General features: G+C 45.2%; 1 protein-coding gene across 4 annotated transcripts in view; it reads right to left on the bottom strand.

Moving 5' to 3' along the window:
• ncalda (neurocalcin delta a) overlaps positions 1-23,287 on the bottom strand; it is a 132,473-nt gene that overhangs the window by 35,631 nt on the left and 73,555 nt on the right. The window lies entirely within an intron of this gene.

Here is a 23,287-nt window from a genome sequence, read left to right as displayed (position 1 = left end):
TATGCTCTTAAAAGACTTATTTTGTGGTAAATAATCATTGGTTTGCTTTGTTTTGTTTTGCTGAACCTCACCCTCAAAATGTCAAGAGCTTTCTGTATGCATATGGTATTTATCAAATGCAGTAATCAACCCCACTGCATACATTTCTGCATATACATGTAAATGTATGTGGAGATTCTACATTTGCAATGGAAAATAAAAGTGGTTTGGGGCTGAAACTCCCATTAATATGAGTGGGTAACTGCACAAAGGGACCATAATGCTGCAACCAAAGAATAGTTTTGGTTTGTGGAGAAAGAAAAGAATGAAAAAAGAGAACGGGAAAGAAAGAAACAGAAAGTATCTCAGGGAAAGGGAAGAGGGCGTCGAGCAAGGCAGCAGCTTCAGTCTCATCAGGAACAACAGAGGGGGAGAGAGGGAGAGATTAAAATAAGAGAGAAAATGAAAGAGCGCTGATGAATGGACAATGTGTCAATGTGCCTTTCTGTCCATTGGGCCCCAATAGACACAGCTGCAGAGATCCATAGATGGATTACAGCACAGGCAAAGCAGCAGGACACACCCCTCTATTATCACGCTGTGGCCCTGTGTTACTCCAGCATCTCACAGTTTCCCTGTCCCAGCAGGCCCCGCAGGAAGACCCTACCACATTTCAAGCCCTATGTAATAACAACAACAGAAAAATCACGTCACACGTGCTTTGAAGTTTGAACTAAGCAAATTAAACACCAAGGTGGCTGTTTCAGGTAAATTTGTTCCAGGCAAAAGAATATCGCTCCAAAAGCGACACTCTCCAAAACCATACGGAGGGATTTTTTTTTTTACCCCCAGATGTCTACATTTGGAGCTAGCCCAGTCCAAAGCCCTGCAACATGCTTCCATTCTGAAGAGGCTTCAAGAAGGAGAAACCTGTTCGAGGAAATATGCTAAAATAGACATAAACCATAGTTGGGTGAGCTCTCTCCTTTTAATTAAACGGCAAACCTGAGGTAGCAGACAGCGTCTGATGTCTAGTGAGTGGGGCTGACTGGGGCAAACCTGAGGTAGCAGACAGCGTCTGATGTCTAGTGAGTGGGACTGACTGGGGCAAACCTGAGGTAGCAGACAGCGTCTGATGTCTAGTGAGTGGGACTGACTGGGGCAAACCTGAGGTAGCAGACGGCGTCTGATGTCTAGTGAGTGGGACTGACTGGGGCAAACCTGAGGTAGCAGACAGCGTCTGATGTCTAGTGAGTGGGGCTGACTGGGGCAAACCTGAGGTAGCAGACAGCGTCTGATGTCTAGTGAGTGGGACTGACTGGGGCAAACCTGAGGTAGCAGACAGCGTCTGATGTCTAGTGAGTGGGGCTGACTGGGGCAAACCTGAGGTAGCAGACAGCGTCTGATGTCTAGTGAGTGGGACTGACTGGGGCAAACCTGAGGTAGCAGACAGCGTCTGATGTCTAGTGAGTGGGACTGACTGGGGCAAACCTGAGGTAGCAGACAGCGTCTGATGTCTAGTGAGTGGGGCTGACTGGGGCAAACCTGAGGTAGCAGACAGCGTCTGATGTCTAGTGAGTGGGACTGACTGGGGCAAACCTGAGGTAGCAGACAGCGTCTGATGTCTAGTGAGTGGGACTGACTGGGGCAAACCTGAGGCAGCAGACAGCGTCTGATGTCTAGTGAGTGGGGCTGACTGGGGCAAACCTGAGGTAGCAGACAGCGTCTGATGTCTAGTGAGTGGGGCTGACTGGGGCAAACCTGAGGTAGCAGACAGCGTCTGATGTCTAGTGAGTGGGGCTGACTGGGGCAAACCTGAGGTAGCAGACAGCGTCTGATGTCTAGTGAGTGGGACTGACTGGGGCAAACCTGAGGTAGCAGACAGCATCTGATGTCTAGTGAGTGGGACTGACTGGGGCAAACCTGAGGTAGCAGACAGCGTCTGATGTCTAGTGAGTGGGACTGACTGGGGCAAACCTGAGGTAGCAGACAGCGTCTGATGTCTAGTGAGTGGGGCTGACTGGGGCAAACCTGAGGTAGCAGACAGCGTCTGATGTCTAGTGAGTGGGACTGACTGGGGCAAACCTGAGGTAGCAGACAGCGTCTGATGTCTAGTGAGTGGGACTGACTGGGGCAAACCTGAGGCAGCAGACAGCGTCTGATGTCTAGTGAGTGGGACTGACTGGGGCAAACCTGAGGTAGCAGACAGCATCTGATGTCTAGTGAGTGGGACTGACTGGGGCAAACCTGAGGTAGCAGACAGCATCTGATGTCTAGTGAGTGGGACTGACTGGGGCTGACGGGCTGCTAGATGCTGCTCACTCTTTATTTTCCGCCCTTGTACTTTTAAATGGCCTCCTTAGCCTTCATTAGGTTGCTATGGTAACAGACTTGATTTGAGGAGAAGGAGACAATCAAGCATCACGCCTATTGATTCAGGGGAAGGAGAGTAAACCAGAGGAACAGAAACATTCTGTCAAGTCATATTCATAATAAGCTTAAGGGCTGCACACTTTGATCTATGTTGTTAGATCAAAAGTATATAATCAAAAGTAGCAGTGCACACAGCTCCAAATCTTGAACATTGCACGGTTGTGGCAAAGATCAAAACAAACACAACAGCGGCACTCATAGATCAATAGTCTTCTTATTTATTGTGGGCAATAAGAAAGGCATTTAAACTAGAAGCCTTCATCAGCGATCGATACGCTGATGAAGGCTTCTCACTCCAATGCGTTCCTTTTTGCCCACTTAAATGAATGTGTAAGTGTCAGTGTTCTGTTTGCTTTGATCTAAGCTGTTAGATGAAACTACAAAAGAGATGGGGTCACTGGACGTCCAGGTAGTGAAGCGATACATTCCCTGCCTACCAACAAGAGGGTCACAGGTCCGTTACCTCCGGCTTGTTCGGGTGTCCATACAGGCACAATTGGCAGTGTCTGCAGGTGGGAAGCCGGATTAAGGGTATGTGTGCTGGTCGCTACACTAGCACCTCTTCTGGTCGCTCTGGTCGGGGGGAGGGGAACTGGGGGGAATAGTGTTATCCTCCCACGCACTACGTCCTGCTGGTGAAACTCCTCGCTGTCAGGTGAAAAGAAATGGCTGGCGACTGCACATGTATTGGAGGGAGCAAGTGCTAGTCCACGGCTCTCCCCAGATCGGCAGAGGCCCAGGGGTGGAGCAAAGACCGGGACAGCAGGGGGTATTAGCCGAGTACAATTGGGGAGAAAATGGGGGGGAGAGAGAAAGAAAAAAACACTTTATAAAGCCTCATTTTTGATGGAAATGCGTTAAGGCAAAGCTCGAGCGTCTAACTTTAAACTGATGTGTACTTTATCTGCGTTAAGGCACAGCTCACAAAATGGCCCCCCGTGAAAAGGGTCTATAGAACAGCATGTCTGCTTTTGTAGTTATTATGTGTCAGTGATTCAGTCTGCTAGCATCTTCAGCATAACAGGCTGTCTGTCTGTCTGCAACCAAACCGCTGTGCACAGTTTACCTGGGCCTGGGACCAAATTACATTTTTGGAGTTGATTGATCTCGACTGTCAAGATTAAACTAATTGGGTTGGCACAAATCTGCCAAAAATATCAAATCTCACACCAGGTAGAATACAGATAAAGCAACTGAAAACTTCCACTGATAATTAACCAAGTTTGGCCTTTCAAACGGAATTAAAAATGAGAGTACTGTCTCCTACTGAATCACACTTGCTGGCATAGCCATCGGCATGGTAAAAGATGAAGTGGGATAGCTGTGAAATCTGACAGTTATGGGCTGGAGCTGAGATGTAAGCGATAAAAGATGTTTTGCAGAGCAACCTTAGTAGCTGGAGAATGTATGGTAGCCAGCTATGATGTTCAACATTATTCATCTAATAATATATGCATTATGAGAAACAGAGAGAGAAGGAAAAAAGGGAGAGAGATAAAATGCAACTGGGGGCAGAGCCTGAGTCTGGAGATGGCTCTGACTGAAGAATGCCCCTGGGGATCCAAACAAAGCGCGCTCCACTTCCTGTGGTCAAAGAGAAATATAGAAACAGGAAATAGCATCACGGAAAATAACAAACAGAACGGAAGTTACATCACAGCCGAGTTCAGAGGTCGGGATGAACCCAGGGAACTGGGATGAGTTGAGCAGTGAAAACTTTTTCAAGTGTTAAGATGACAGTAGAGAATACAGGCTGGTAGGTGGCTGGAATGAGTCATTTCCACACTGAAATTAAATTACGTAACATATACTTGATACTCTATCCCCGCTGAGGAAGGCCTTAGGCTGAAACGTTCGTTGCTGCTGCCCGGGTTTGAGGAATTATTCAAACCTATGAAAGGACATTTGGACTGCTGGCTTCTCTCTTCACTATACTCTATCACCAACTGATACCATAGTGATTCAACCTATTGCCACTTCATGACAGCTTTGACATGGGCTGTTCTAAACACCTATGAGCAAGTACCTCTTTTCCAGGGAAAATCCTATCATAGGAAGTGATATAATGTTCATGGCAGTGAGTGGTTCTCAAACGTCAAGGACCCCTAAACTGACACAAATTAGACCACTGAATTTGATAAGATTTGGTCCTAGGGTCCCCCATCTGATAAGCTTTTAGCTTTTGTGATGACCCTCCCACTCTTCTAGCCCTGTCTTGCAGGAGCAGGGGCTCCATCCGAATAGTCACTCCTCCTAACTCCTTTTCCTACCTTTTCCTTAACCTCGCCGGAAGTAAAACACTAAAGTATGATACCTAATTAATAAATTATCTAGCTAGGTAGCTAGGTGATAGGAAGCTCACTTGAGTTACAGACAGACCCGCAGTGTCCCCCCCACGTAGGCTACATTAAGCTCCTCCTACTTGCTAACAAATGAATGTCTCGGTCACCAGTGGCATATTGACCGCAGAGAAGCTTAATAATGTAGCCTACGTGAAGGGGCAAAAACAAACAAACAAACAAAAACACTGCATGTTTTACTTCCGGTGAGGTCAAGGAAAAGGTAGGAAAAGGAGTTAGGAGTGACTATTCGGATTCAGCCCTGGTGTTGGGGTTGTTAGGCTGATTGGGTGCACCTGGGCACGGTGCACTCATTGGGCTTAAGAAGACCTTCAGACCATTCAGTCTCTCTCCCTCCTCGCCGATGCACCTTTTGTTCTGTTTGTTTCTTTAATGTAGTTTGTGTTGTCTTAACTTTTACTTTGGTGTATGGCTCCCCTCCTTTGTTACCTCCTTGAGCCGCCGAACCGGGTTGTAACATATCAGCGGAGTCATACACTAGAGTAGAAGTTAAAACAATAATTTATTAACTAAAACTAAGGGAAAAGAACTAGACAACACACAAACTATTTACATTACATCAACAAACAGAACGAAAGATGCATCAGTGAGGAGGGAGAGGGACTGAATGGTCTGAAGCCCAATGAGTGCACCGGGCCCAGGTGCATCCAATCAGCCTGCCTAACAACCCCAACACCAGGCTCCTGCAAGACAGGGTGAGAGGGTCCTCACACTTTTAAATGTTTTATTATAGAAAGTGTATGAAACCCATGACCAAAATAGTCACACATTCTGTTATTGTGTTGCTTATGGTTGGAATTCTAGTGAAAATAAATTATTACCCTTTTTGCTGGGGACCCCCTAGTCTCGCTAGATAGATTTCTACGTCTGGTGCACAACTCTTGACAAGTGGTTAAGGACCGCCCCCAAGACCAAAACCAAAATGCGTGACAGGCATATGAATTGACCAACCACGGACCTCCTTATTTACATGATGCAACTCGTAGGCGGTACATTTTGAACGATGCACCAATGCACGCAGGGAGCCAGACTTGTGCCGTGATACTATTGGAGCCAGGGTCATTCCTTTGGCAAAACCCAGAAATGCTGACTTGTGACTTGTGGAAGTGTGCTGACCTAAGACGTTGGGTCTGACCACGTGAGACTAGGGACCCCCTGGTCTCTGCTGCTGTCAGTCCAGTGACATCATTGGGACAGCTGTGAAGTGATCACTGGGAAATGCAGTGCAGAACACCAAAGCAATGACCGCTTATCACCAGAGATGTCGCCAAATTCATGAAAAACAACAATCTCAAGGATGATCACATTAAATAGAAACCCTGCTTTGGCAAACAGGTACTTGCCAGCCACCCTGCCAACCCTGACCTCAGTATTACCCACATCCAACAAGTCAATATCATTATCACAGAAAACTGCCATAACATCTGCTGGCTGGTGTTACACAGCCAGCATGAACTGTTTTTGCTATTCTTTCCCCTTCACGGATTCTGTCCATATTTTCTAGCTGTCTCCCACAGGAGTTCATTGAGCATCAAAGCCAAGAACTCCCACAATGGACCAAAGGGAGGTCAGTGAAGGGTGACTGAGGTTGCTGGTGCATTTCTTCCTTTTGGTAGGATGAGTCTGTGTCATCATACTGTAACACTGATCTATTAATGAGAATATTCCCCTGACAGCAGCTTTACAGCTTCACTCTGTCGGCCTCTAGCAGTGACAGAGATCTTCATCAGCACAGCTGTCATAATTCTGTCATTGAGAAAATAAGATAACTGCATTGCAATCCATATGTGCATCATATCTCTCTGACTGGCACCCATACAATGTTGGTGTTTAGAAGAGACAGGGCATGTCATAAGTTGCGTCATCACGGTTACAAATGAACAATAACAACTGTTACAAGTTACAACAATTGAATATTGAACAAATGTGATGTCCCTGAAAAACCCAGGATGTCCTCGACACACTGCACATTAACTTAGCATATGGTTCTTGAAAATAAGACCAGAGAATCATGTCCACTAGAGAGAGGACACGGGTCAACGTCTTTCCTCTCACGTCGCTCTCTGTCTTTCCGCACACTCCAGGGAGAGAATAATAATGACAGTTTCTCAGGGGGAGGCAGAGTGACTAAGAAAAGTACAAGGTTAGCAACTGAAATGGTCAAACAAAACAACTGACACACACAGCCATTAATCCACAGTGTATCTGGGAAAGGCACTCTGAGCTGTACCCTGGGGAGTTGACTTCCTACTTTGCTTGTGGTTTCCTATCATTAACCTCAACGGTGGTGAATCATCAATGTTTGGCGAATGTTGGCCGTTTCTAGGAGCGAAGAATTTGCTGCAGTTATTTCAGTAGTGCAGGAAATCAATACAAGACAAGACAAGAAGCTTGCTTTTAGCTTCATTATTAAAAAGTGGTTAAACTTTGTTTCACTTTAAAGTCAGCCGCATGATAAGAAGGTACAAATACAGCAGTGTTTCCAATCCACATATGACTACACAAGCAGAAATAAACCTGGATTGGTAGTTTTGTGTTGTGGTGGGTGCAGCAAATTTGGCCCGATTTCTCACATTTCTTCCTCTCTTTGAGACAAAAACGATTCATTTTTGCATAACCAGAAGAAGAATATGCTGAAGAAGTGATTGACAGCTTCCTTAACACTGAAGTAAGAAGAACAGCTGTTCTGGTAGGTTTAAAGGAGAATTTCGTTTTTTTTTAACCTGGACCCCTCTCCTCACATTAATTATGATCTGACGACTCACCCAGCGATCTCCGTGGCGTTTCTGGCCGTCCTATGCGTTGTTTTGAGATCAATACTCTCCAATCCAGCCGTAAAATAGAGCTCTGTGGGGGCCAAGTGGCAGCCTGTCTTTCCTGCATCTAAATAGCCAGTTTTATTCCCGTTTTCACCACATATCATCATAATCTCATCCCTCAACAACCACCAGACTGATATTCCCCCCGGGGCTGTTTCCTGGTGTCTCCCAGGGATCAAATGACCTCATTCGTGATCTCAGTCACCAAGTCTCGTCAAGTCCCGCGATACTTTCCTGCCGGCTGGCCAGTTGGCCAGTTGGCCAGCCGGCAGGAAAGTATCGCGGGACTTGTAAAAAGTTTGGACAGACTGGAATGGATTGCTTTCATTGCACTGCATGACGGACAGGTAGGACAATTAATTACAGCCTCTGACTGACAGCGGCGCAAAACTACGGTATAACAACTTTGTATTCATCGGTCATTGTGCCTGCCTACTTCTACATAACGTTACTCTTATGGAGCTGAGCACAGAGTAGTTTTGCATGGCAGGCGGCGCAGCATGTGGAGAATGAGAAAACAACACGAGATGGGACGGGTCGGGGGACGGCCGATGACGAGCGGATTTGTAATGAAAGATTTTGGTGGCAGGGCTCATTGCGGATAATGGGAAACGTGTTTAAGTACAGTAGGCTAGTGTTCACTAGTGGTCTGAACACACACTCTGTTCAGTCACACTACTGCATCACATCTCTGCTGCTCTCAGGGAGCAGCCACACGCGGGGGCGATCCAGATCGCCTAGGGAAAATCAAGCCTCATTTCAGCCATTGAGTCGGCAATATACAATCCGATCGCCAATCAACACAACCCCAGAAAGTTGGCAGGTTGACAATGATTACTGTCAATGCAAGAGTTGAGTTTAAATGAAATATGGAGAATTCAAATGTAAATAAATACTATCTGGATATGAAGCGCATGGAACTGAGCGTAAAGGGAGAGCCAGCTTCAGAGCAGTTTGCTGAATGTCCTGCAATCTAGTGTCCTCTAGAGAGAGAGTGGCGTTAGCGGAGGACCAAAATGCGAGACTCATTGGCCAAATGAACAGCCAGGAATGGGTCTCACACTACTTTTGAATGCTAAAATAAAGCTGATAATTGATAATCAAATTGTATCAAATACAATTTGATTTAAAAAAAAAATCTTTCAAAGTACAACACAAACTGTCCATTTTGCTGCAACTCGACAGTGCTGCTTAATCCAGGACCTTACTTCCTGGAACTCTTGAGAGTAAAAAACGAGTTCTGCTGCAATCTGTGTTACAAGGAATCATTCTTAAAGGAGAACTACACCTCTAGAATTCTGGCAGAGCTGCCTCTAATTGGGATAAAAAAAAAAAAAAAAAAAATCAACTCAACTCAAATCTTAACTTTGGACTCAGCTAGGGAGCGGGTCCTAACCGGGGTTTAGACTGACTGTGGGTGGGAAAGGGGTTATTGGTGATGTCATCAGAAACCGACATCAGCCAATGGGCAGACCCAGAGCCGTATAATAGAAGAGTTCCGACATCTCCATTCACTCCAATGGACCAGTTTTTTTCCAGGAAGTAGAAAGTGGAACTCTTGAGTAAAAAAAGCAGGACTGTCGAGTTGCAGCAAAATAGACAGTTTGTGTTGTACTTTGAAAGGGTTTTTCATCCCTTGAATCAAATTGTACATTATCAGCTTTATTTTAGCATGCAAAAGTAGCACGAGACCCATTCCTGGCTGTTCATTGGCTAATGAGTCTTGCATTTTGGTCCTCCGCTGACGCCACTCTCTTACTAGAGGACACTAGGCAGACCCAACTGCAAAAGTGGGTTCTATAGTGGGTTCCCATAGAGGGAAACTCTCGCTGCATGAAAATTATACAGTGTGTAGAATTCTAACAATTTACTTTCAAATGTGGAGATTTTGACCAGAATCCTTCAGCAACACTACTCTGAAGCCACATACATTGGCTTCAGCAACACTACTCTGAAGCCACATACATTGGCTTCAGCAACACTACTCTGAAGCCACATACATTGGCTTCAGCAACACTACTCTGAAGCCACATACATTGGTTTAAAGCTGAAAAAATGTGTTTTAGCATTTAGTTACCTTAAGTTACTTCAAGTGATATCTCACACTGCAACTCTGGTGACCCCCCCCCCCCCCCCCGCACACACGCATGTACACACACACATACACACACACACACACACACACACACACACACACACACACACACACACACACACACACACATGCATGTACACACACATGTACACACACGTACACACACATGCGCACACACATGAGTAATGATGCCTCATTATCATGGGCGGAGTTAATGGGGGGGCCGGGGGGGCCAGGCCCCCCCCAGTTGTAAAAGAAAAAAGAAGAAGGAAAGAAAAAGAAATTTTGCTCACCATTGTAAATCTCCATCTCACTGTCTGTGTGAATATGATCATACAATGATGCACTGTAGAAGTCTCTCTGGGCTGCATTCATGACCTCTGCTGTCTTCCTTATTGCTGCGGTTATATTCTCTCCTCATCTCTCATTCACTCCTCTTTGTTGATCTCACTCTGCACTTCTGTCGCACCCTTACTCTTATTACTTCTTTGGTGTCTTCTCTCTTTCACCCTTATCCTTCTTTCCTTTCCTCTCCTCTCTCTCTCTTTCTCTCTCTCTCCATCCATCCTTCTTTCCTTTCCTTTCCTCTCTCTCTCTCTCCATCCATCCTTCTTATCCTTCTTTCCTTTCCTCTCTCTCTCCATCCATCCTTCTTTCCTTTCCTTTCCTCTCTCTCTCTCTCCATCCATCCTTCTTATCCTTCTTTCCTTTCCTCTCTCTCTCCATCCATCCATCCTTCTTATCCTTCTTTCCTTTCCTCTCTCTCTCTCTCTCTCCATCCATCCTTCTTATCCTTCTTTCCTTTCCTTTCCTCTCTCTCTCTCTCTCCATCCATCCTTCTTGTCCTTCTTTCCTCTCTCTCTCTCTCTCTCTCTCTCTCTCTCTCCCTCCATCCTTCCCTCTAGTCTGCACCAAGTAGGAGTTGGCCCTTGGCTCTGTGTTCCCACAGATGACGGTCGCTGCCTGATAGAGTCTGGTGGCTGGCTGGTGTTAATATCAGACAGTGTGACCCTGTCAGAGGCCTGCAGTTCAGTCAGAAAGCAGCTGTGACAGAGGGTGACCTGATCTGCCTCACTGATTCCAGGCCTCCCAACAGAGAGAGAGAGAGAGGGAAGGCACTGTGTAGAATCAGGGAAACACACACACACACACACACACACTAGGGGTGGGAATCGCGGAGTAACTCTCGATACGATACGGTCACGATACTTGGCCTTCCATAATGATATTATCACGATACAGCGATTCTGCGATAAGAAGCAGGTATTATGCATTTATTAGCAGAATTGACATGAACTAACTCAGAGTTCACTCACTCACTCGTCATGAACTCACTCACCTGCTCACTCACTTTACCTCGTTCACTCATACACACCACGAGGCGGCATGGATGTCACAATACTAGAACTTCAACTACGATATCAATACCCAGGAAAATATCGAGTGTGTGTGTGTGTGTGTGTGTGTGTGTCTGTTTGTGTGGAGGAGGCAGAGGAAGCGCTGCTGGTATCGATAAACTCGATACTATAGCAAAGGAGTATTGTATCCGTTTAAAATGTTTAGTATCAAGTAAGTACCGAAGTATCAATATTTTTGACAACCCTAAGTAGTGACTCTGTTTATCAAAATGGCTGCGGGGAATCAGTTTCAAGATCCTGCATATTTTAATAAAATATCGATACTTGGTGCCAGTGTATTGTTAACGTACCGCAAGTGGAAATATCGCAATCTTGTGAGTATCGATATTTTGTCCTAACACACACACGCACCCACGCGTGCGCGCGCGCGCACACACACACACACACACACACACACACACACACACACACACACACACACACACACACACACACACACACACACACACACACACACACACACACACACACACACACACACCCAACACATGAACCCAACAACAAATCGATTATCCTTACAGAATGACTGAGAGCCCAAAAGACAATCTCAGATATTCCATGAATATTGAAGGCCTCTCATACATGGCATTTTTGTCAAATCGAGGCAAAACTAGCTTCAGTGAAACACTGAGCTGGGTGCTCTCACCAGTCACCACTATCTTTGCTGGGAACAACTTGGCACAAAAACATACCCCCGATAAGAAGGAACTCCATTTCAATATCCCCTCTCTGAGATTGCATCTTCATTTCTGACAGCTCACATACACTCAGAAAGCTATTTCCAAGGAGATATTGTATTCAAGTAATTTTCGAATAACAATTCAGTTCCCTACTGTTCCCTAGTGCCCCACACAGCCCGGGTACAGCATGCATCCTGACTGCTAAAGATCCCAGCACATGCACAGAGGAATTCTAAGTAGCTCTGTATCCGAGATTCCTCACCTCCTAGCTGCCACACTGTCATTTGCAACACTGCCTTAGGGAAATAATTCATATGCAATATATACTGTGAATAATGCAATATCTTCCACTGTGGTGCAGATGGTAGAGCTGCTGCAGGAAGACAAGCAAACAGCTGGGTTCAAATTAATGTCACCAGTAATTGGACAGCATTCTTTCATGAATATCAAATCAGAATCCTTACAAAAAGCATTTCATCCTCTGTTATTGCTTCTCGCTTCTGTCCCTGACTCTCTGCTTTGAATAGAAAGCCCACAGGGTCAATGACTTGTAAGTCAGCTGTGGATTGAGCTACTTCCTGTTATCTGGATGCTACAGGAGAATGATCGTCTTCACCTGGATTTTCTAATGGAGGAGGATAAAGCAGGCTAAAGTCAGAGCAAACAGGCAACAATTTGATTGAATGCCAATGCATATTTTTCTGGAGAAACTATTTTTGCTCAACTTATTTTGTTGTTGCTAAGCACACACGGTGACTTTGTACCATTTGAAAGTCCTTTCTCCCATTTTGACCAGATTAGTGATCAGAATCACTTTAATTCCCAAGTACAAGTGCTGAGGAATCTGTCTTGGTGACATTGGTGCACAACCTAAAAAATGGCACCCATTTATCTTGGATTCAGTTTAAGTTTAAGTTATCCTTTATTTATCCCCATGGGAAAATCCATCCTCTGCATTTGACCCATCCACTACTAGGAACCTTCCTAGAACTAGGAGCAGTGGGCAGCTGCAGTGCAGCGCCTGGGGTCTTTTGCATTGCCTTGGTCAGGGGCACTGACAGGAGTGTTAAACCCTAACATACATGTCTTTCTTGATGGTGGGAGGAAACCGGAGCACCCAGAGAAAACCCACACGAACACGGGGAGAACATGCAAACTCCACACAGAAAGGACCTGGGACGGACCAAAACAATTTCAAAGCCACATCATGTCTCATTTCTCTCTTGACTCTGCCAGAGAAAGGGCGATCTGTTCTTCTCTGAGTGGTGATGCGAGGTAGGACAATACGGCTCAAATAACCTCCTTCATGTGAAGCTATGAGTAACCTTCACCATGACCGCCCAAGCGTGCAACGCGCAAGGCACCTGAAGAAGAAGCTGCATAAAACAGTGTTGTTATGTGGAACGGACCACTCCTCTGCTACACATGCACATAGTAAGCACTAAGCACTCCTCTGCTACACATGCACATAGTAAGCACTAAGCACTCCTCTGCTACACATGCACATAGTAAGCACTAAGCAGCACTCCTCTGCTACACATGCACATAGTAAGCACTAAGCACTCCTCTGCTACACATGCACATAGTAAGCACTAAGCACTCCTCTGCTACACATGCACATAGTAAGCAGTAAGCACTCCTCTGCTACACATGCACATAGTAAGCAGTAAGCACTCCTCTGCTACACATGCACATAGTAAGCAGCACTAAGCACTCCTCTGCTACACATGCACATAGTAAGCACTAAGCACTCCTCTGCTACACATGCACATAGTAAGCACTAAGCACTCCTCTGCTACACATGCACATAGTAAGCACTAAGCACTCCTCTGCTACACATGCACATAGTAAGCACTAAGCAGACACCTTTCAGACACATTTATGAGAACATCTGAATAACATGTGCACACAGGGCCTAACTCTTGTCATTTATTCCCAGGTGGCTGCATGAGTGCAGCCCCCCCCCCCCCCACACACACACACACACACACACATGCGTGTGTGTGTGTGTGTGTGGGGGGGGGGGGGGTGCACTCATGCGTGTGTGTGTGTGTGTGCTCACATCCATGCTACTTGCTCCTCAGTTCTTACCAAGTATCTATTATATTCACAATGAACATCGGTGCTCCCTCCTCTGAGGGAGCCAGTTCATTACAGCTAACTAACACCATCTTGTTGAATTGCCTCACTCTACAGCAGTGGTTCCCAACCTTTTTTGTCTTATGTACCCCTTGAGCTGTTTTTCCATGACAATAGTACCCCTCACTAATGCGTGTTGATGATTACATACAAGTAAATCTATACAAAATATATGTTTCACTGAACTGCCGGTGTTTGGGCTTTTTAGTTGTTGTTTTTTGCCATTATCAGTAGCAGAACAGTGTAGCAGTTGACACTTGCCAGCAGAACTAGTTGCGGCACACACATCACATTTTAACAATGGGCTTATGAAATGACTTGGAATATATATATATTTATTTATCATTTTGGAGGTAAATTGTATTCCCCAATCATTCCAAGTACCCCCTGCAAGCTGCTCAAGTACCCCTAGGGGTACACGTACCCCTGGTTGGGAATCACTGCTCTACAGTATGGTGGTAGACTGACACACCTGCTGAGCTGGCATCAAACACATTACAGCCAGTTTGCAGAGAGCCCTTTAATCATGTCACAGACACACACAGCTTGATCAGGATGCTACTTCCCTTGGGAGAGACGCTCCATGGAAGACTGTGGCACAGCATGGGTGACTCGTACAAAGACTATATTTCAGAAATGTGTTATGATAAGAGGATAAATTAGCATCAGGAAAAATTCACTCATTCTCATATTCAGCTTTGATCATGTCTCATCTGATGCGTGGTGTGATGTTTTGAAATAACCAGCAAAATATATTCCATTTAGACCATTGTGAAGTTTTGTCACGTGACATGACAGCGTGTGTGAATTCCACTGTGAGGCTAAAAATAGAACATCTGTTTCTCATTGTTCCCCTAAAGCGACGCATGGGAGCAAGGCGATCCTTTAAAACTGATCTATGTGTTTGTGTGTCACCCTATGTGGGACCCTATAGTGTGAGAGCCCTGTCCACCCCATGACCTCTGACCCCTAGATAAATAAGCCTATTGGAGGCTGACAAAGAGGACGGCTGGTCAGCTGTCCCTCGAACTCACCGCTAACGCGTCTGTCTACAAGCACTCACTCAACTGGTGCATCACAGAAATGAATGCTTTCATAAGGGATGGTGAGTGAAACTACCATAGATCTTCTATTACTATCGAGATGGGTCACCCCAGGCTCTGTCAATTCTAAAAAATGGTAGCTGCAAGTCTCCCAAATGGTCACATGGTCACCTCTCCGCTGAAGTGTTGTGAGAGGACTGTGCCTGGTGATGCAGGGTTAGTGCTGACTTAGCAAGCTAAGTTGAAATAGAGATTGTGAGTTCCCAAACTCCGCACAAACCACACATAAACACAAAGCTGCCCCTTGTTAGCTCAATACAGTTGAAACTAAGATATTCCATTAAAAAAATTAATTTTCTAGCCACAGATTTAGCTACTACATTAACGAACTTCAGCTTTAGCTTTAGCTAATCGCTCCCTGCGAACATGAGTTCCTGTTGCCAAATCTCGCGAGAGTTTGTTGCTGAGATAGAGACAGGTCTTGAACAAGCTTAATTTTCTCCTGATCTGTCTGTCTGAAAAATGCCATTTTAGTGTCTGAATATTCTGAAGATATGTGGCTTCGGAGAATGGGCAGAATATTTACTTTCATGAATATTGGGGGCGAAAGAATCTGTCATAATCTGAGATCACGTTGACTTTTCCCATTGACTCCAATAGACTCAGACCTGCCGAAAACCTCCTAAGTGGGCGTGTCCATGGAAAGCCATGGGCAAAACGCGAGTGCCAAAATGACATGAACTGAGTTGAAGTTAGGCTGTCTTGCTTGAAATTGTGCTCCCATTGTCTTTGAAACTACTTACTATACACTGCTGCTCTGGTTGACTTGTATCATTTATTGCTACGTCCAATGTCTTCTCCCTACACCACATACTATCCCTGCCTTCTCTCTCCACTGACACACTACCCGTCTTGCTTTTCAACACATCCTCTGCAGAAACTCAACTGAAAAAGACTCCTCTTCCGGGACTCATTCTCTCGGGTGAAGAACATCATACGCTAGTGCCAACTAGGGCTGTCATTTTTCATTCGAAATTCGAATGCAACTTCGAATGTGGGGGAGGGGTTCGTGTTCGATATGTAAATTGACTGTTCGATTTTTTTTTTTTTTATGAACCAAAATTAACCAACTGCTGCTTGCTGGTAATGTTAATCCCATGTCAGAAAAAGTCTCCAGATTTGTCGCGTTAGTCTCTTCTGAGAAAGATTGTCTCCAGGGTCTGAAAAGTTGTCTCGAGTTGGATGCAGCCAAGTTTGTGAGGCAGTGTTGTGACTGTGAGCGTCCAAGCTAAAGGCTGAAGGCACGGGGGTGGAGCGAGGGGCGGGCGCGTCAAATTACGTAAATTTGTTGGGCGTGGTTATTCGCTAGCTCCGTCGGGCGCTCGCGTTGTGCCTGATTATTTTTCTAACAGCGCGAGCTTCTCTCCAAACATGGCCGCTTTCGAGCCACTGAGCCCTGAACACTGAGCTGTGTTTTCGCCACATTTCTTGACCCATGTGGTAGGCTATAAACTTAGATTTGCAACTGTTCGTTTTTAGTCATTTCACCAAGTAAATGTGTTGTGTTGAGAGCATTATTGAGAGAGATTAAAAGCAGCACAGAGTAGGCTATCAGGGCTGAGAAGTAAAAACGGCTTTCAGTAAAAACAAGTTTGGTGAGTCCTTCATGTGCTGATGTGCGGTCGTTTGAGAGTGAAAGCGCACTCAGCACTGCACAGCGTTTCATTGCGACTTTTCACGGGCTGTTCTCACCATTGTACAATACATGCTGATCACTTTCTGAGTATAATGGCATCACCCCCAGCGCGAGGTCTCCACGGTGACTCACGGAGACTCGCGGGGCCCCACCCCCACGGAGCTTTGCTCGAGTATAAGAGCACCTTTACACGTCGGGCTGATGCCCGGTGGCCTGGACTGAATTTTTTTTAATTAACCAAAAAACTTTGAATATATTCGAACGAATTTCAGGCAATTAAAGTTCGTTCGAACTTTATTTTGGGAAAAAGTGACAGCCCTAGTGCCAACGAACGCACCCTTTTGTTCATAATGGCTACAGGCAAACTAGAGGCGTAAGGTAGGTGGTGCATCAAAACAGTCAGATGCAGCTACCAGCTTCAGCATCAGAACTCTGCTCATTTTTGGAGCATTGACAGAGGGAGTGGTGCACACCACATGCATCTGTCCAGAGATGAAGGAGCTAGCACTGCAGTTTGTCTAATGTAGTCTGCTCTCATGTTTAATGTTATAAATATGCCTAATGTCTTTTTTAAATATGCATCATTTCCCTCTGCTTACCATCACTGACAAGCCCCAGGACACAACCACTGCTGCTGGAGGCAGTGCATTTCCCAGGCAGTCAGTCTAGTCTAGTCTCCGTTTTGGCAACTGAGAACTCACAAAGATAGAAAAATGTACACTGACTGCATAAACACACTGTTACAACCACCAACTGCAGTATGAAACAAACAGCTTAGTGGATACAATTCATGAAAAATACACATCATATCTCATACTGTGCCAAAACCCAAGGCGTCAAGCACCGTGTTGGCTGACATCACCGTGTTGGCCATCACTGACATCAAATTCACCAAGTGAAGTTTTTGTTCCTCATCTTAGAGCAGCAGCTCTGGCGTGAATGGTGCACTGCTCACGTTGAGTGGGTGTTTATGTAAGTGCGTCTCGTAAGTCACATGTTCTAGTGTTTCCCATTTATCAACCGAAAGTTTAAAACCTTTTCCACTTCAAATGAAAACCATATGCCAAACCAAACTGTAAATTACTCCATAAAACATAATTTAACCTCTGTTAAGTCAACCTTAGACTCAGAGCCAATTGCTGAAAGCATTACACGCCATAAGCTTTTTCCTATGGCCTATAATCTAACATTTACCAGCATAAAACAAGATGTAATTTTGTCAGTATTAGTTGTTGCTTTTTCAAGTGCAAAACCTGAACAAGTATGACAGATAATGGAATGAATGGTCTGTTGGACATCTTGTACAGACACAATCTCTTTCTCTCTGAATAATATTAAATATGCATCAAGTGCACTCCTTTGATATAGTGCTACAGTATTGAGACTCCTGGTACTCCCACACTAAAAGCATACATTATTTTACACCTGATAAGAGGATAAGAGGACACCAGAGTCAGATGAAACTTCTCTCCATCACTAGTCTCTGTCTCTCCATCTCTTGACTTTCTTTCTCCCTCAAACTCTTTGGTTCTCTGTCTCTCTCTCTCCCTCCTCGAGTCTGGCCATCAATCACCGGTTACATAAACTGACTTCAAGTTGGTTTCCACCGATGTTACATGAGACTCCTTTTAGTACAACACAGGATGTTATAGAACAATTAAAAGACCAAAGCCTGGTTCATAAGGTTCAACCACACTCAATGTGTGTGTGTGTGTATAGCAGTATGTGTTATTTCCCCCTTTTTGAGCAGCATCATTTATGTGGGCATAGATATATTACTCAAATGACTGTGTGTACTGTACATATGCTTTCCACTGTAGAAAAACACTAGGAAGGATGGAATTCACCATCTTCCTAATCATACGTGACATGAAATTACAATTAAATTAGCATCCTTCCTCTGATTGCGGCAATCTATTTTAAAATGACATGCAAATAAAAACACATTTGACTTCATTGTCTGGTTGCACTATTTGGGCGTGTGAATGGAACGCAGACTAGATTGGCCTCCAAGGTGTTTTGCGTAAAACCTCATGCAGCACTGGATTTTCTGCACACAGATCACACACACTTGTATCACCCACATGTCGTGTACACCCACCTGGAGACACATACTGTTACACACAGTCACACCCACATGTCATGTACACCCACCTGGAGACACACACTGTTACACAGTCACACTCACATGTCATGTACACCCACCTGGAGACACATACTGTTACACACAGTCACACCCACATGTCATGTACACCCACCTGGAGACACACACTATTACACACAGTCACACTCACATGTCGTGTACACCCACCTGGAGACACATACTATTACACACAGTCACACCCACATGTCATGTACACCCACCTGGAGACACACACTGTTACACAGTCACACTCACATGTCGTGTACACCCACCTGGAGACACATACTATTACCGGTACACACAGTCACACTCACATGTCATGTACACCCACCTGGAGACACACACTATTACACACAGTCACACCCACATGTCATGTACACCCACCTGGAGACACATACTATTACACAGTCACACCCACATGTCGTGTACACCCACCTGGAGACACATACTGTTACACACAGTCACACCCACATGTCATGTACACCCACCTGGAGACACATACTATTACACACAGTCACACCCACATGTCATGTACACCCACCTGGAGACACATACTATTACACACAGTCACACCCACATGTCGTGTACACCCACCTGGAGACACATATTGTTACACACAGTCACACCCACATGTCATGTACACCCACCTGGAGACACACACTATTACACACAGTCACACCCACATGTCATGTACACCCACCTGGAGACACATACTGTTACACACAGTCACACTCACATGTCATGTACACCCACCTGGAGACACATACTATTACACAGTCACACCCACATGTCGTGTACACCCACCTGGAGACACATACTGTTACACACAGTCACACTCACATGTCATGTACACCCACCTGGAGACACATACTATTACACAGTCACACCCACATGTCATGTACACCCACCTGGAGACACATACTATTACACAGTCACACCCACATGTCATGTACACCCACCTGGAGACACATACTATTACACACAGTCACACCCACATGTCGTGTACACCCACCTGGAGACACATACTATTACACACAGTCACACCCACATGTCATGTACACCCACCTGGAGACACACACTATTACACACAGTCACACCCACATGGCAGTCCTGGTGTTGTATATCAAGCACTTCCATTACCATACCAGGTGACCAAATTTTGTGTGTGTGTGTGTGTTCAGACAGGACAGTAGGCAGACAGGAAAGGCGGGGAGAGAGAGAGAGAGGGGATGACACGTGGGACCTCGGGTCGGACACGAACCCACGTCGGCCGCGCGAAAGACCAAACCCCGTCGCACACGTGCTACAGGTGAGCCACCAGGACACACCAAAACGAAAGTTAAGATGGAGAAGCAGGCAAGTCTGGTGGGAAAGAGAGAAACCTACATAGACCATCTTTGAAAAGCATAGAAACAAGCAAAGTGGAAATGAAAGGATCAGCCCAATGTTAGAGAGGAAAACCCTGATTGTGAACATAAAATCATTGTCACGTGGAGATACTTTGGTTTTAAACTAGATGCAGACAAACTACAGATTCTGTGCGAGGTCAACTTAGGGTTGCAGCCAGCTGTGCCCCAAGGCAATAAAGAAGTAAAGAAGTTTACTATTTGATTTTTGAAAATAAGGACCACAATATGAATATAACATATATGATGTTGTAGCTGCAGCTACTTTGAAAAATATGGCACTGAAAAAAGTGAAAAGGTGAAAATATTTCAATCAATCAATCAATTAATCAATCAATCAATTGATTTATTTGTAAAGGGACAGTGTACTATAAGTTGAGACATCTGCAGTCCTTAGCTGCTGCCGGCATTGTTTGGCAAAACAAGGATCTAAATATATTTCTGATATCAATTCAAAAGAGTTTCCAAAGCTGTTCTAATATGACATTCTACCATTGTAAAAAACGTGTGCTTGTTTGAGTTGAGTTTGAACTTCAGCCAAACCATGTGGTCTGTTGGTTTGCCTGGAAACATTCTTCACAAGCACACACATAATACACACACATGCGCTGAATCATCCTCTGCTGCCGGATGTGAGATAAAGCTACTGGCTGTCTGCTAGAGGAGGTGTGGCTACTGGCTGTCTGCTAGAGGAGGTGTGGCTACTGGCTGTCTGCTAGAGGAGGTGTGTGTGTTGCTGTTAACGCTGCACACGCTGCTTAGTAATGAAATGACCAAGTATGACAACAGCATGCTTGTGCACTGCACACAGGAACACAAAAGGATTCATTTATGGACGACAGAGATGAGATGAAAAGACAAGGCAGACACAGACACATATATTCATATTACCCTTCTCCCTCTTTACCCAAAATGGCCTCTTGTGGTACAGTATCCACGCAGCTCTTTTCACAACAGGAAGACACTGGTTTTTCTAAATGATGTTCCCCCTTGACTTACAAGACATTTGGAGCTGGTTAATCCTGACAATATATACTGTCCTATTACTAGTGCATACACACTCAAAACATGCACGCATGCACACACACGTTATTTGTCTTATTATTTTCTTTCTTTCTTTCTCAGAAAGCAAGGTGAGATACCACCATCATGAAAGATCATAACAGCATGACACAAAGGTCAATGCAAGACCACCACCATCGATGAGAACCTTACATGACTTATCATTTGCTAGATGTTTTGATCTGCTATTTACAGAGAACCTACAGCAGTTCATTTAATGTGTTATTCTGCTTTCACCTGTCTCCAGAAACATTAGAAATCCAGTCCGATCTGCAACATGTCAATTTGTGCCACTACTCTACTGCACGGTGCTGTGCATTTGATCAGATACGGAGAGTGGATATCTGCAAATCGGATGCTTCAGTTACAGTGGCAAAGACCTGCTACGATGCTTCAGTTACAGTGGCAAAGACCTGCTACGATGCTTCAGTTACAGTGGCAAAGACCTGTTACGATGCTTCAGTTACAGTGGCAAAGACCTGTTACGATGCTTCAGTTACAGTGGCAAAGACCTGTTACGTGCTCTTGACTTTCCTCCACTTCATTAAAGTTAAAGAGAGAAAGCTGAAGAGGGAATGAATGAGAGGAAGAGATGAAGTTAGAAGCAGATAAATTCTAAAAAAGGGAAGAGGAGGGAGAGAGAGAGCACGCGAGAGAGAGGGAGAGAGCGAGCGAGCGCATTTATCATTCAACATCCAAAATCAGCCTCGTTATCTCTGGTCCTGGAGGATGGTTTGCCTGCTCGCTGTTCCTCCCTTGGCGTCCACCCTGTTTGGGATAAATGTGGGCTGGCATGCTTTTGTCTGAGGCATGCAGGGAGGTGGTGGAGGGGGGTTACATCAGACTTAGTCTAGCCCAACTCTTCCCACACCATCCAAATCCCCCTCGCCCCCCCAAAACACACACACACACACACACACACACACACACACACACACACACACACACACACACACACACACACACACACACACACACACACACACACACTCCCACTCTCTTCCATACATAGAGTCAGACACATGTTTGGACATACACTGCAAAAATATGCATAATTTACATTGGTCTTGTGTCTTTAATGCAGTACTTTTTTCTTCTTCCTTTAATCAAGTGACATTATCTTTCTATTGGAGCAGCAGGTTAACTCTGCTAAAATCACTGAAAGAAACACGTGGTTAAGACATTTTTGCAGTGCATGCCTCCTCTGTCTCAGGCCTCTCCACCCCTTCTGAGGGGAGCTGGTGGCAGCTGCTCTGCCCCCTCTTTGCCTCTCACTCCCTGCTACGTAGCTCCAGCCACTATTGCCTATCATTAGCAACGCTTTGGGGGAAGAAGCCATGTGGAGCTGCCCATCACTTCCAACTACAAAAGACATAACACACTCACGCCCTGTAGTGATCTCTCTCTCTCTCTCTCTCTCTCTCTCTCTCTCTCTCTCTCTCTCTCTCTCTCTCTCTCTCTCTCTCTCTCTCTCTCTCTCTCTCATCATTCACTCACTTCCTGGAGGGGGCTTGAAAACAGATCTGGCTGTGTGTGCCGTGAGAGAGAGGAGAGAGAAAGAGATCAACTAATGTTAGTCCTCCACCCCGATCAGGGATCTCCTTCTTCGGTCCCTCGACCTGAAACTCCTCAAAACCTCAAACTACATTTCTGCACTTCTCTGACTGCGCGCTCTCTTAAAGTTTAGCACAATCATTGAAATGGATCCATTAGAGTTCCTCATTTAACCAAGAATGCACATAATCAAGCCTCCACATACACACGGAAATACACACACATACACATTCCCTCACTGAAATACACACACATACACATTCCCTCACTGCTGTCCTGGAATCCAACCCTTCTGCACAACTATGTGACTCACGACAATGCAGAAGGAAGGCAACACGAGCTGCACGCTCTCCTATATCCAGCTCACACTCACCGTCCATCCTTCTGGAAGCAACCAGTGGCTGCTACAGCACACAGCCACACACAATACACACACAAACTACAGCACACAGCCACACAC

The sequence above is a fragment of the Poromitra crassiceps genome, assembly GCF_964638095.1.
Source record: "Poromitra crassiceps genome assembly, chromosome: 1".
NCBI classification, from domain to species: domain Eukaryota; kingdom Metazoa; phylum Chordata; class Actinopteri; order Beryciformes; family Melamphaidae; genus Poromitra; species Poromitra crassiceps.
The sequence above is the reverse complement of the archived record's forward strand: the minus strand, read 5'-3'. Positions and strand labels throughout refer to the sequence as shown.